At 43.0% G+C, this 14,933-nt stretch overlaps 1 long non-coding RNA gene across 2 annotated transcripts in view; it reads right to left on the minus strand.

Moving 5' to 3' along the window:
* The window catches only part of LOC140344026 (uncharacterized), a 44,941-nt gene that overhangs the window by 18,701 nt on the left and 11,307 nt on the right, over positions 1-14,933 (minus strand). For both annotated transcript variants that reach the window (XR_011923455.1, XR_011923456.1), the window contains exon 2: positions 12,654-12,813. This is a non-coding gene — a long non-coding RNA (uncharacterized lncRNA). The remainder of the gene's footprint in view (positions 1-12,653; positions 12,814-14,933) is intronic.

The following is a 14,933-nucleotide window of genomic DNA, read 5'->3' on the forward strand; positions in this document are numbered from 1 at the left end:
GGCGCCGCCTTCATGGGCGGGCACAAGTGCCGCACGCTGGATCTCAGGGGAAATCAAATGAATTTTTTTTTTTCTTGTTTTCCCGTGCGGAAAACCTGGTGCGTCCTATAGTCCGGAGCGTCTAATGGTCTGAAAAATACGGTAATAGCTCCCCCCAGACAACATATTAAGCCTCCGCTGTGGTACTAATTTGCATTATCTGAGATTAATAAATCACCCATTGTGAGTGCAGATTTAGCAGACATAGAGCCTTTGAACTTTGAAGGAGATTACGTTTCTGGACCGAAATTTTACAAGGTGAGTTTTCTTTCCTTGCCGTGGAGAGCCCTTGTATCTCTCACTAATTTCATGGGGTCAACAAACAACAAGACAACATAAATAAGATGCCGGTTTTAAAAAAAAAGCTCAGAATCATTGATCTTTGATAATCACAACAAGGACACTAATCTGTAAAAAAAAGAAAAAAAACCTGCAAATACAGGAAGCTCTGCTAGGAATTTTTTTTTAAAAAGCAAAATCTAAATACATTAAAGTATTGGGGTCTGAAAGCATAACAGTTTTCTACTAATGGTAGTTTTGTAAGAAAAATACAAGGTGGCAGCCAAAAAAGTCCTGCGGTTTTATTCTCCGGCAGAGTAGTCATTTGACTATAAAATTGCAGAACACAACTCTCATACAGGCTCAGATCATGGAAAGAGAGGCCAAAGGAAGGAAAATGGAAGATTGTACTAAAGCTTCATACACATGGATGAATTGTGGATTCCTTTAACAAACCCCTTAACAAAGCTTTCCTTCCCCACCCCAATTTTTTCCTAAACATTTCCCACTTAAAACATTTCCCACACTAAACGAAATTTTTTAATTTTTCCGCACCCAACATTCACTATCCTTAACCTCCCTTAATCCTTATATCTTCTTACTTACCATCCTTCCCCCCTTTCCAAAAAACACAAACACCTGTGTTTGGGATTAAATGGCTGTTTATTTAACAAATATAATGTTCTTTAATTAAACAATAAATACCCATAAAAATAACCATAATAAATAACATATATCAAATAACATACAATAAATAACATACATTACCATAAGTTAACATTCAAATTATCATCACATTAACATAACATAAAATTAGCATATTAATACACCAATAATATTTCCAAATTGCTAAACCTATAAAACTTTCTTTAACCAATTATAACTAAGTCTGCAACCCAAAACCTATTATTTAAACCACTGTGCCCTATTGCACTATATCCAACAAACTAACTTTTTACCACCAGACTTTAGGTCTAGGAAGCGTAAAGTCCACTCCACTGAGTGTAATTAATCATTTGTACCACACTGGCCCCTAGCCATCCAGCACCGCCTCAGGGGCCCCACTATAACACCAATAATGGGTACCCTACCACTGGGTTGCCCTACCAAAATGACCATCAGGACTCTTACCCTCCTAAGCAATTTTCACATCTCTAATCAGCTCCCGCATGAAACACTGACCTAAATCATTACCCCCCACATGCATTACCACCACATCCAGGTGACGGTCCAATTCCACAAATCTTTAGAGTTCTGGCACCACCCTACTCCACAACATGCCACGAACTCCCAGCCAGTGCACAGTAGCCTCTTCCCTGGGTAAGCCTAGCTGTCAGCCTTCCGGCCGTACCTCTGCTCTTCTGGCGCCTCACCACACATAGGAATGACCCATTATCCAAACTAAGCAGTGATGCCCTCCTGTAATAAAACAAACATTTTACTAACCAAAACACAACTCCCTCCGCTCATACAACACATTTTCCCAGTGTGAACCCCCCCTTCACTTAACAACAGATGAGGCCAAATATACAACTGGAACTGCCCAATCCTCCGAATAACTCTTTCCCCTAAGCCCCATCTGGCCGCCTCAGTAGCAGCCCCAATCCGAAAGGAGGGGGACAAGTAACCCCTCGGATCATTCCCTATACTCACCAAACATGGCCTAAACACCGCTGTGAACTGAAAACGAGACAAAAAGGTCCCGTTTTCATGCAGCAACAAAGGCCCGTCTATCCTAGGCCTTTGTTTATTAAACTCCCCCACTACCGTAACTGGGCAAACAGGGCACCCCAACATCCTAAACAGTTGTACCGGAAAACCCTTTCCAAACTGGTCTGTCTTGGACTTACAGATCCACACACTCACCTCCTCCGCTGTCCAAGTGACATCCTGCCACAATACTCCCCCAGCCCGTTCCCGGGCCGGGCTAACCAATTCCCCAATCCTCATTTCCCCGAAAAACGCCAAAACAAACGCTGCTTTAAAGAGCAATTTATCATATGGACCCCCGCACACCCCTGCTACATTATCCAACAATGCCCCCAACAACGCAAAAGAACAAAAACGTACTAAATTGTTCAAACAGGGCGCAGGAAATGGAGCAACCCATGGGCAGGCACTTGTCCATGAAATACTCCCCCTGCCACTTGCAACCTAACAAATGCACACACTCAGGGTGTACCAGCAATAAACGAAAAGCGGCCTCAATGTCCGCTTTTGCCATCAAAGCACCTTTGCCATAGCGCTGTACCCACCTAATAGCAGTATCCAGCGATGTGTAAGCCTTGGAGCACAATTCTGGGTTAATTCCATAATTTACCGAACCCCCCGGCGGGAATGATAAATGATGGATCATTCTAAACTTACCTGGCTCCTTCTTGGGGACCAAGCCCAACGGTGAGACCACCAGGACTTCTATTGGCGGCACCTCAAAGGGGCCGCTCATCCTCCCTAGCCCCACCTCTTTAGCCAGTTTCGCTGCCACTACTTCTGGATGCTGTAACTTTTAACTTCAAATTTTTGGGTTCCCTTGGAATAACATTCAATTCACAGGGAATCCAAAACCCCTCTGCAAAACCCTCTTCCAATATCTTAGCCGCTGCTCGGTCAGGATACTTACTTAGAAAAGGCCGCCTCCTTGCGATGATCACTGGTGTCATTCCTTTTTCAAGCGCCATCCCCTCCCCTCGACCTGCCCCGTGTTTAAAACACCTGGCAAGCCCGTAGTTACCTCCACAATGGGAGCACTCATGGTGGAAACGGCAGCTCCCACCGAAATTGCATGTGCCCTTGTTGAACAACCAGCACACTCCATACTTCTTGCCCCTGGGCCTACTTACCGTCATGATCCTCATCCAAAGACTAATGTCTTTGTGATCCCGACGTAATGACAGTCGCACTGCCTTCCGCTGACGAAATTGTTCGTCATACCACAGAAAGGCAGTGCCCCCGTACAGTCGGTACGCTTCCCTAATAGAGTCTAGATATTAAAATAAACCCGCACACAGCTCCGGCTGGCATTCCCCAAGTACACTCGCCAGGATACTAAAGGCCTGCAACCAGTTAAGAAGGGTGTGAGCAATCAAGCAATAATTGGCGTTGCTCGATGTCATCCTTACGCCCCTCCCCCACCGTCTCTCCTCCCCCACAGAACTCTTCTCTCACCGCATCTCCCACGCCGTCCGTCGAACTTTACCTGTCTGCCTGTTTTTGTCCTGTAAAAATCCCACTACCCACCTCCCCTTTCCCTACACCGAACACCACTGACCCCCCGCACGTCCTCTCTGAAAGGGTTTGAGACACTCCATTTTGTTGCCTGAGACACTCCATTTTGTTTCAGATTCTAGCTTAGTTATGAATGTATTCCTTGGTTGTTTAGATTCTATAAACCTGATGTTCTGCCAAGACCAGTGTCCTTGTTAATTTTGCCAACTCAGATAATGTCGATTGTTTATGAATAACAAGATGTTTTGTACGTGTCTGAAATTATATAGCTAATTAATTTCAGATCTAGAATAGATACACTAGTATCTATCTATTCTAATGAATGAGCATGCGCTAGGATATATTGTTTTATTATATAAACCAGATGTTTGTTACAATAAAGTTGAAGATTGCTTGATACCATACGAGTGTATGCGTCGTTGACCAATTTGGGGATTAGCAAAACAGGACACCTACATGTCACATCCTCAGTTATGCCCATTCATGTGCCAAACAGTGGTTGTTTTTTATATCTGAAATGTCAGGCCACAGGATCCACTGCTTGATCAGGTTCCTCCTGAAGTGTGGGCAAGGACTGACCAAGATGTTGGCCTAATCTCTTGTACACCTTACAAGGCAATGCTTAAGCCGGGCACTGCACCTGTCTACATTAAACAATATCTATTTTCCCCAGAGAAAGAAAAGGGAATTGAACCAATGGTGATGGAATTTTTGGAGGCGGGGGTTATTGAGGAAATTATTTCTCCTTACAACACACCTATCAACCCAGTGAGAAAGGCTGACAATACCTTTAGATTTGTCAAGGATCTTAGAGCAGTAAATGCTCAGATCATACCCATAGCCCCTGTGGTTCCAGACGTGCCATCTCTGCTATCAGCCATTTGTGCCCATGCAGAGTTTTTCTCTGTTATTGATTTAAAGAATGCATTTTTTTTCAGTCCCAATTGACAAGGAGACACGGCTACTTTTTGCTTTTACATTTGAACATCGCCAGTATACTTGGTGTAGAATGCCTCAGGGTTATGTAGACTCCCCGGTAGTCTACTCCATTGTCCTCCAAGCTACACTGTACCCTTGGATTGCCCCTCATGGTTCTGTCCTTCTACAATATGTGGATGATCTCCTCATATGTAGTTCTACTCGGGAGGCCTGCCAGGCAGACTGTGTTAGTCTATTACTGTGGTTATATGCATGTGGACACAAGGTGTCAAAATTACAATGGTGTACGGAAAGTGTTGAATATTTGGGTTTTGTTCTCAGTAAAGGTGAGAGGAAAATCAGCCATTCCAGAATTACTGCTGTAATGGGTCTGCCCTGCCCACAAACCAAGAAAGACATGTTAACCTTTCTTGGCATGATTGGTTACTGCCGCCAATAGATAGCTGATTGTTCCTACTATGACAATATTCTGAGACAAGCCACTAAGACTGATATGTCTGATTTTATTAAATGGTCTGATGAAATGTTACTGGTCTGATGAAAAGTTTTTGGTCATTTGAAATGTGCAATGGTTTCAAGTTCTGGTCTGGGCCTACCCGATTATGGCGTGATGTTTCACTTATTTGCCAGGGACAATTATAAAACCATGGCAGGAGTCCTGGCGCAGGAACATGGAGGCAAATTTCGCCCTGTTGTTTTTTTTCTCAAAAGTGGTTCCTGTACAGGTTCAGGGCATGCCTGTGTGTCTCAGGAGTTTGGCAGCCTGTGCCATGGTTGCTGAGATGGCTACGCCTTTTACCCTAGGTCATCCCACCATTCTACATACCTCACATAATGTTTTAGCCCTACTGAAAAATATACACACACAGCATATGTCAGCACAAAGACTGAGTGGATATGAAGTTTTGTTGTTATCTAATCCTCAGCTTCATATTAAATACTCAGCACCCACATTTGGTCCAATGGCTATACTAAATACCCTACTTGGATATAAGGGAGAGCAGGATGATTTGCCTCCTCCCCATGAGTGTTCTGAACTCATACATGAACACACCTCACCCAGACCTGATTTACAGTCCACACCCATTAAAGGGGCTCCTGATATTTTTGTGGATGGATCCTGTTCCCGCCCTAATGACAACACTTATCATGCGGGATATGCTGTAGTTCAACTCCCTGATGTTATTTTGGAATCACATCCCATACCTTTTCAGTTAGCCCAAGCAGCTGAACTGATTGCCCTCACTAGAGCTTGTTGTCTTTTTCAGGGAAGAGATGTGAATATATACACTGATTCCAAATATGTCTTTGGTACATGATCACGGGGTAATCTGGCAGAGAAGAGGCTTCATAGCCGTAGATGGGAAGCAAATCTCACATTCTACCCTAGTACATGATCTTCTGGCTGCCATCCAATTGCCAAACAAAATTGCTATCGTCCATTGTAAAGCACATACTGGTCTTCAGACGGACATAGCAAGAGGAAATGCCCTAGCTGATAAGGCAGCAAAGGAGGCTGCTGTTAGGGAGGCTGCAATAGTTCAAATGCCCTCCCTAGTCCCAGAAATTACTCTTACTGACAATTTATTGCAAAGTCTCCAGGATTTGGCAACAAGTAGTGACAAGTTAGAATGGCAGTCGGTGGGTGCAGAAAAAAATCCTGAAACAGGTCTTATCTGCAAAGAGTGGAAACCATGTATTCCAGTTGCAAGCGCCCCAATTTTAATTGCACAATATCATGGCCTTGGCCATAGGGGTGCACAGGCAACCACTGATCTCATTAGGAGAGATTTTTCGTACCAAGCCTTAAAGCAAAGGTACAGTCCTATATTTCACGATGTATTATATGTCTCAGAAACAACCCACATAACTCAAAGAAAGCCCAACACCAGCATTTGAGTTACCCAACTTCACCATTCACTCACTTACAAGTTGATTTTACCCACATTCCAAAGACAGGAAATAAACAGGAGTATGCTCTTGTAATTGTGGATATGTTCTCTAGATGGCCAGAGGTTTTTCCTGCTACCAATGAAACCACACAAATTGTGGTAAAGATTTTGTTGCAAGAGATCATCCCCAGATGGGGATGTTCGGTCCAAATCAACTCAGACAATGGACCAGCTTTTGCGTCCAGGGTATGTAAGGAGCTTTCTAAAGCCCTTAGGATTGATTGGAAGTTCCACCTCCCATACCACCCTCAAAGTTCAGGGGTAGTAGAAAGGATGAATAGAACAATTAAGGAAAAACTAAGGAAAATTACTGGAGGTACGTTTCCAAATTGGAAAAATTTTTTGCCTGTAACCTTAGCAGAAATTAGGATGCAGCCTAATAAGAATACTGGCTACTCGCCATTTGAGGTCCTAATGGGAAGACCCTTCCCTACTCCTTGGGGTCCAAAAGCCCCCGTGATAGAAAAAGGTGATCTAGAAGTAGTACAGGCAGAATATGTGAGAAAATTTGTAGAAATTTTATATCAAGTTGAAAAAGATGTTGCTCGTGCCTTTCCTTTTTCTCCACAGGAACCTACGCATCATTTCCAACCAGGGGATAGTCCAGCGCCTGGCAAATGGACGGAAACAGACTGAGTTCCTGTTTGGACCACCCACTCGAGTGGTAGCAGTTACCAGGACAGCGATCCTCACAGAGGAGGCTCCATTTTGGATTCACGCTAGCAGAGTAAAAAGGGTTCCGGAGGTTCCTTCTCCGGCATCAGAGACAAAGAGGGTGAAGCAGGTGTGAAATCCATGAAGAGTGCCCTATCACAGGCTGAAGATGTTGAACTCACAGCATTCTGGGAGAGTGCTTTGCCTATTGACAATTTGTAGCTTGTGTGTTCCTGCCTATATGGCGTACAACTACATGTATCTATTACCCTGAAGAGATACCTTTTCTGTGCGGCACACAGGGGAACAGGTCAAGAGTAAAAAGGACAATTGAGGCTGAAGTATCAGTCCATTTGGGAGATAATAGTATTGTGAAACTAATGAGAGCAAAATTCATTATCCATACTATACTTCATTCCCTCCCCCCACCCTTCCCAAGAACCCCACTTGGCCCACCTTGCAGATCCACTCCCAGGGATCCTGCATCCATCTGTGGGCCCCGCACTGCAGCCTGGCCCGCATCTTCTTCTTCTCCTGACGTGGAGACTTCCCTTTCTGACTGGGGATCCCCCAGTGCTGGGACAGCTCCCGCGTCACTTCTGGGAGTCCCTGGTGACACGTCTCGGCACCTCCTAGAATGTGGCTGGCTGCCTGGAGGACCTCCCAGGTCCAGAGCAGCACCCAACAGGCCCCGGAGCTGCAGCCCCAGAACCTGCTGAAGCCCCCACAAACCCGGGAGCCTCCGTGGCCGTGCCCAGAAGTGGGCTGGCCGATTCACGCTTCCCCTGGGGCCCTGTATTACGCGAACCCCTGGCTTCAGATAAAGCCTCCCCACGTGGCGTTCCTCTTGCTGCTGCCCCCTCTGGGGGCTCCCAAAACGGCGCTGGGCTCTTAAAAAAGGTTCTGGGCTCAGGCGCACCGGAGGCCTATGCCTCCGGGGCCGCAACCCCCCTAATCTGTCTACTTGGGGCCCACTAGAAGCCCCCTCTATAGCTTCAGCCACCCTCTCCTGCAACCAGGCCTCGCCTTGTTAGGCAGCTCTGCAGCCCTAAGCTGCTCCATCAGGGTGTCAAAGGACGCCATGCGGAGGTCACCTACCTAAAATTTTCTTCCCACAAAAATTCTGTCCCTCGCTTCCGATGTACCCTCTACTCGAACCCTCTATTCTCCTCCCTTATACTTCCGACCCAGCTTCTAACCCCTAACACTCCTGCAGGGGGCTGCCCTCCCATCCCAGTCATGTCGGCCCTGCTCATAGTCCCCTCCTGCGGGCCTCTCTGGAATGACATCTGTGCACTCCTATGGAGGAGAGTATAGTGGAGTGCTGTTCCCTTACCCTCATTCCATGGACTTGTGTGTGTGAATGCTAAACCTGTATGACACAAATAAAAGCCACAAGACCTATAGGACAGGCATTTGTATGCCCATTTAATCCAACATGGCTGCCTTTTATATACTGCTGCCTCATCTCCCAGACCTTTAAAAACTTCCAGCTGCCACGATAAACAGATGCTAAATTTTGCTATAGAAGTCATGGCTAAAGGAAGCTTTGATATTGTGGATTTTTAGGATGATTGGTATGATTCTAAAGCAGTTAATGAACTATATGCAGATCACTGACCACTTCAATCAAAATGCTGTCCCATTATTCCCTGTATTTATAAAGCATGTTTAACTGCACGATCAGCCCATTTAAGTTTCGTTGTCTGGTGTTTGTCCAATAGGCATTCCCTTCTGTGGAAAGTCCTGGTCTCAGTCCTGGTCACATTTGTAATAATAATAATAATAATTTGTGGCATTTTATAATTTGACCATTGTTACTTTCACCAGCATGTAATGCCATGAGGCTTAATGAGGATTGTACCTTGTCCTAGGTGCCATTTTCATAACACGGATGAAATGAGGGGGCAACTCCTAATAAATTAAGACTAAGAGGAACCTTCTCTTGCACAGCCTGTAGACTGCTCTGGGCAGGGTATTTTCATACACAGAGAAGGTTTTCTGGTGTCATGTGCTGTGATCACTACACTATTTCTGTAGAGCTGGAACTGTGTGAAAGGTGAGTCCAGGGGTGACACAGATGAGAGGGTGTAAATACAATCACACATTTCAGACTCACCTCTGGTCAGAGGGTAAACATCAAATACAGATCAATTTTATGGTACTGTCATCCAGAGGCACTAAAGATATGCTGATAATATATATATATATATATATATATATATATATAGATATAGATATTATATTTAATGTAAGTTTTCCTAGGCTATAGACTACACAAGAGTAGAGATTTTTTTTTTCTGCCTCTAGGTGGGGATTTCATGCAGTTTTCTGGGCCTGCACCAGTAGAAAGTTTCCTTAAAATGCTTTGTCTTTGCCTCCTTTCAATTGTGAGATTTTATCTTCTTCTACACAAATCCCGCACAATTTCCCCACAGTAATCTGCCTCTCTCCTATAACACTGAGGTTTTTTTAGTATTTTGTACACCCATTCATATAAAATAATGTAATTTCCTGCTGTGGTATATGTTTTTGCACATTCCCCATTGTTTAGATATTATTGCATTGTCTCACCCCTCCATCATGCTGAGCTTACCCTACAGTACCCTGTGTTTCTGTCCTTCCTGACTAGGGAGATTTATCATCATTATTTTTTTAGCTACCTTTGCTCCAGACAGCTGATAATAAGAACAAAAATTAGAAAATGTGACCTGACTATGATAGGGAGACTCTGAAGCATCTTAGATCAATGCAGCGTCTTCAGAGTAAAAAGCATTGTCAGTAAATATGTCCATAAAGCCTCTGCTGGAACTCCGGGGCTGGCAGTTCTTACGCTGATGGTGGGTTCATTTAACAGAGAGATTTATAATGTGAGATTACCCTGGGATGACACTGAGAAAAAAATGAAATTACTGCGGCATTAGAAACCCAAAGATGCTTCAAATGACTCATAAGAGGGGCAAATGGATCGTGTCTGCTGTCAAGTGTTTAGGTTCCTTATTAGATAAACTGAGCTTTATAGTCAGCCTCCCTATTCCTACCAGGAAGAGGTCAGGTCTAATGTTCAAAGATGACATTATTGCAAAAGAAAAAGATAAAAAGACACTTTCAATTACAATACAAAGTGACTTTTTAATTTCACACAACAGTTGAAAGTTAAATTCATGTAAGTCATATTCTAATTTGTTACAGTACAGCCTTATACACAGTTATTATTATGCAGAAAACAAATGTTTTTTAACATTTCCTGAAGCACAACATACATATATCAATACCATTCTATTTAGAATAAAAAAGTAAGTGAAGCCAAGCATGATTTGACCCACCACAATAGTGGGGTTTGAAAATGTCCAATATCACTCAAAAAGTTATTCCTCAGTACCCTTTACCAGGGAAATACTAATTCACATAGCTCAAACTAGTTTGCTAATAATGCAGAACTAATCACAAAAATATATTTTTTCATGAAGCAGTTAATCTTACATTCACTATTCCATGGTATAGAAGCTTCCAGGTCCATGCATTTCAATTGCAGTCATTAATTCACTAGGAAATGTTTTAGCGAATTTCAGAATAACTGCTTTAAAAATAGACCCCAAAAAGTCACCAGGTTTTTGGTAGAAGAGACATGCCAAAAAATGCAGTGTATGCAGTGTATGCAGGGAATGCAGTGGTAATAGGTTCATGGGTCTGTCAATCTTGCAGGGTAAAACTTTAGTTTTGCTTTAAAAAGTCCACTACAATTGATGCACAAGGACAGACAGCTTCTATTGTGTTGGGATAACATGTGTTTGACCTTGAAAGGATCAAGGTCTAGTGGGCCATCATCAGTGCAGTGTATAGAAATGATAGCTTCATGAAACAGGACTTATTGACCAACACAGCGGAACAAGCAGAGCTGGTATATTGCGATGGCCATCAATGGAACCCAAAACCAACCGTTCAGTTCGTGCCCAACACAATGGAGGCTCCAATAAACAAACTTTCTTCCATCACAGAAAAAGGACTTTGTTTATCGTTTTAGGGTAGAAAACAGAGTAATGCAAATTCCTGCCAATTGCACATCCAGACTTGTTTGTTTATATTATATACACCGCCTAATATCATAAAGGTGGGAGAAGTAACACACAATAGGAGGGGAGATATGTAGTGGTGGGAAGTAGTGAGGGTTTCAAAATACAGAAGATGGGTAGGCATGTTTGAAAAAAATGGGTCTAGAGTGCTCTTTTAAATGAGCACAAAGTAGGAGCAAACCAATAGGGTTGAGGAAGACCATTCCAGAGATTTGAGCAGCTCTAGAAAAGTCTTGGAGCTGTGCGTGTGATGAGGTTATGACTGAGGAAGTCATTAGGACATTGGAGGAGCAAACAGAGCAGCTAGAGGTGTATTTGTTTATCAGATCAGAAAAGGAAAGTGGGGTAAAAACTGTGGGGAGATTTGAAGGCTAAGCACAGGAGCTTGAAATTGATTCTAAAGGTAAAATGGAAGCCAGTGAAGAAAACTACAAAGAGATGTAGCAGAAGAGGAGCGGTGGGAAGGATGGATAAGTCTGGGTTCAGCATTCATAATAGATTGTAGAGGAGAGAACCGGGTTAGTGGAATACCAGAAAGGAGGATGTTACAGTAGTCCAGACGAGAGATGATAGGAGTGTGTACAAGGAATTTGGTGGTCTCTGGGGACAGGTAGGGGTGGATTTTGGAGATGTTTTGCAGGTAAAAGTGACAGGACCTGGAAATATTTTAAATATGAGGGGTAAATGAGAGGGCAGAATCGAAGGTGACGCCAAGACAACGTGTCTGAGGGGAAGGATGAATAAGTGTTATTAACAGTTAGAAAAATGTCAACAAGAGATTTGGAATGTGAGGGGGGGAGATCATAGTTCGGTTTTATCAGGTTGGGTTTCAGAAATCTGAAGCTCAAGAAGTTTGGAAACATATGGGTGTAGTAGAGTAAAGCTGCGTACACACTTGCAATTTTTGTCATTGGAAAGGATCTTTCACGATCCTTTCCAACGACAAGAGACTGCACGATGCATGAACAGTGCTGTACATACAGCACCGTTCATGCTCTATGGGGAGGGGAGGGGGAGAGCGACGGAGCGGCACCCTGCTGCGCGCTCTCCCCCTTCCCTTTCATTAGGATCGGTTGTCGTCCATCATCCGTGGATCCGGCAGGACGGTCGTTCGGACGATGGACGACACCGACTGTACAGACGGCAGATTTTCGCCCGATATTTGGCCGCTGCCGATTATCGGGCGATAAAAATCTGCCGTGTGTATGTAGCTTTAGAGTTTGAATATCCCCAGATACATTCTGTCCATCAGAAACCCTTCTCTGTGCATTGATCTAGGGATACCTGGCTGTAATTTCATAACACAGAGCTTGCATCCTAATATTGTCTTGTGAAAGAAATCAATATATTGCTTGAAGCATAAAGGGTGCGTTCGCCCCACCCTATGACTCTGCATTCTCTGAGATCACAAAACTCATTCAGTTATTGCAGTCACAGCGCCAAGAAAAAGCAGACATTGTCCTCATTAAAATTCTATGTTTTTCTGACTCACCCTATAAAGACTCCAGAAGATTCCAAGCTGCTTCATGTACCAGCAAGACAAAGAATGGAGAGAAAAAAGCGGGCTGCCACTGCTGAAAACTTTTCAGAATCGCTAGTTCTCACCTGTTGCTGATCCTGTACTTTCTAATTCACATTTACTTGGAGCAAGCCTGCAGAAAAAAAGTCAGGGGAGTCGGTAACAATATCTACTAATTCTGTATTTAAAAAACATTGAAGACAGAGATGAGGATTACAGCCCGGGAACTAGCATTTTTAAGGACAAATACAGCAGATGCTTACTGTACCCCCTTACCATATCCTAAATTTTATTCATAACCCACAAATATGAAATCATTCATAAATAATATAGATGCAGCTAGAATATGACTAATATAGGTACAACACTCAGCTGAGCCTACTAAGATGCTCATTGTTCAATCATCCAGCAGATTTGCATCATGTGACCCCCTCACTACATATCTCCCATCCTGTTGTGTGTAAATTCTTCACCTACTAGATTGTAAGCTCTTCGGGGCAGGGTCCTTTCCTCCTCCTGTATCACTGTCTGTCATTTGCAACCCCTATTTAATGTACAGCTCTGCGTAATATGTTGGCGTTATAAAAATCCTGTTTATTAATATTAATAATAATAATAATAATAATAATGTGACAGTCACATGAAATTGTCTTCCCTCCTCTGAAGATCACTTTGGCTATGTTTTGCAGTACAGTTCCTCACAACCCTGAACCGTGATCACGGGTGACATGCTACATGTAGTGTTCCACACATGGCCGCTTATCAATTTTATTTTTTCAATATTGGTAAAACACTGGTTCTGTTAGACCAACTTAGTGCCACAGCAAGCTGTCACATGGAAACCACTGTTCACATAACATTCTGAACACAGCTTACTTACCCATGGAGTTATCCTATAGCTAACATGGCAAGAGGTGGTAGCTGGGTGGCGACCTATGAGAGACAGTATGTACACACACAGCTGGGATTGTTAGGATGTCTTTTGAGGTATGGAGGTTTACAAATCCAATGCTGGCATTGGATGAGACCTAAACAAAGATAGGTTAGAATATTTGGAGGACAGCCATTGGCAACATTACTACGTATATTTCTAGCCAAACACTTAACCAAATCTGAGTGCTCCCAGCCCAGTATCATGCTGCTGAAGTGTGATGTCTCTGAAATGATCTTAGACCACTTGGCACCAACCCATGTGTTTGTTACCTGGCCTATATGGAGAAATTTCATGCTAATTCTTCATCTGATATTCTGTTTTCCCCTTGCTGTGCCAGGCAGGAATATAGCGTGAATGTCACACGTGGCAATACATTTGAAATATCTGTGCGTCTTATGATTTGCATCTGGATGCCCTATTATGGCTTCTTGCCAGTAATCACATTTTAAAAAGGCACAGAATGTGAGTTTGTGTTCTCTCGTTCCAAGCACCTTCATTTGTATGTCTATGTGTTTTCTGTAAAGTATTAGCTTTTACTTGTTGCACATCAGAACCAAAAACTTAAAGCTGTAATTTAATCTTCTTACATTTTGCCTTCCTTTAATGCATATTTCCTCTATCAACAATATGGTAATTAAATAGTTAACTTTCACTGCTTTTTTTAACATAATTTATTACATAATTTATTTTAGACCCAGTGACTTCTCTATGCAATGGGGGCAAATCCTGGCTGGTAGGTTCTGGAATCAAGAAGTTGTAGTAACATTCACTTGTGAATCTGAGCTTCTATAACTGAATTTCAATGAAAGAGGTGGGCCAGAGGAAGTAATACTGGGGACATATGGGCTAGATGTCCTGTAGACAGGAAACAAGATTAACTTTATCTGACCTGCTGCAGCTTTTAAAGTACACCAGGGGAAGATCACAGTGTGCAGTGATATTAGAGTAAACAGCTTCAGTACAGAAAGGAAGCCTGTACAACAGAAAAGGCTGAAATTCATCTTAAAATATGTTGTGTAAAATGTTGTTAAAAGATGTCTATCTATCATGCTACATGGCAGAATTTTTTCCATGCATGGATCCCTATCTGTGTGTTTAATCTCTGTCTTGGAGATGCGTTGGTTGCAGTAATCAGCAATGAGCAGAGCTCACAAAGACTTCTTTGCAGCTCTCTGGGGATAATAGACGTTTTGTCTTGAAGGGAATTTTGACTTTGCTTGTTTGGGCCCTGCTGTGTATTTCAGGATTATCCCGAATCTCTGAAAGCTATTTTAAGGCTGGATTATAGATGATTAAGTGGGGTTTATATAGGCTTTTAG

The sequence above is a fragment of the Pyxicephalus adspersus genome, chromosome Z (assembly GCF_032062135.1).
Source record: "Pyxicephalus adspersus chromosome Z, UCB_Pads_2.0, whole genome shotgun sequence".
Lineage (NCBI taxonomy): Eukaryota > Metazoa > Chordata > Amphibia > Anura > Pyxicephalidae > Pyxicephalus > Pyxicephalus adspersus.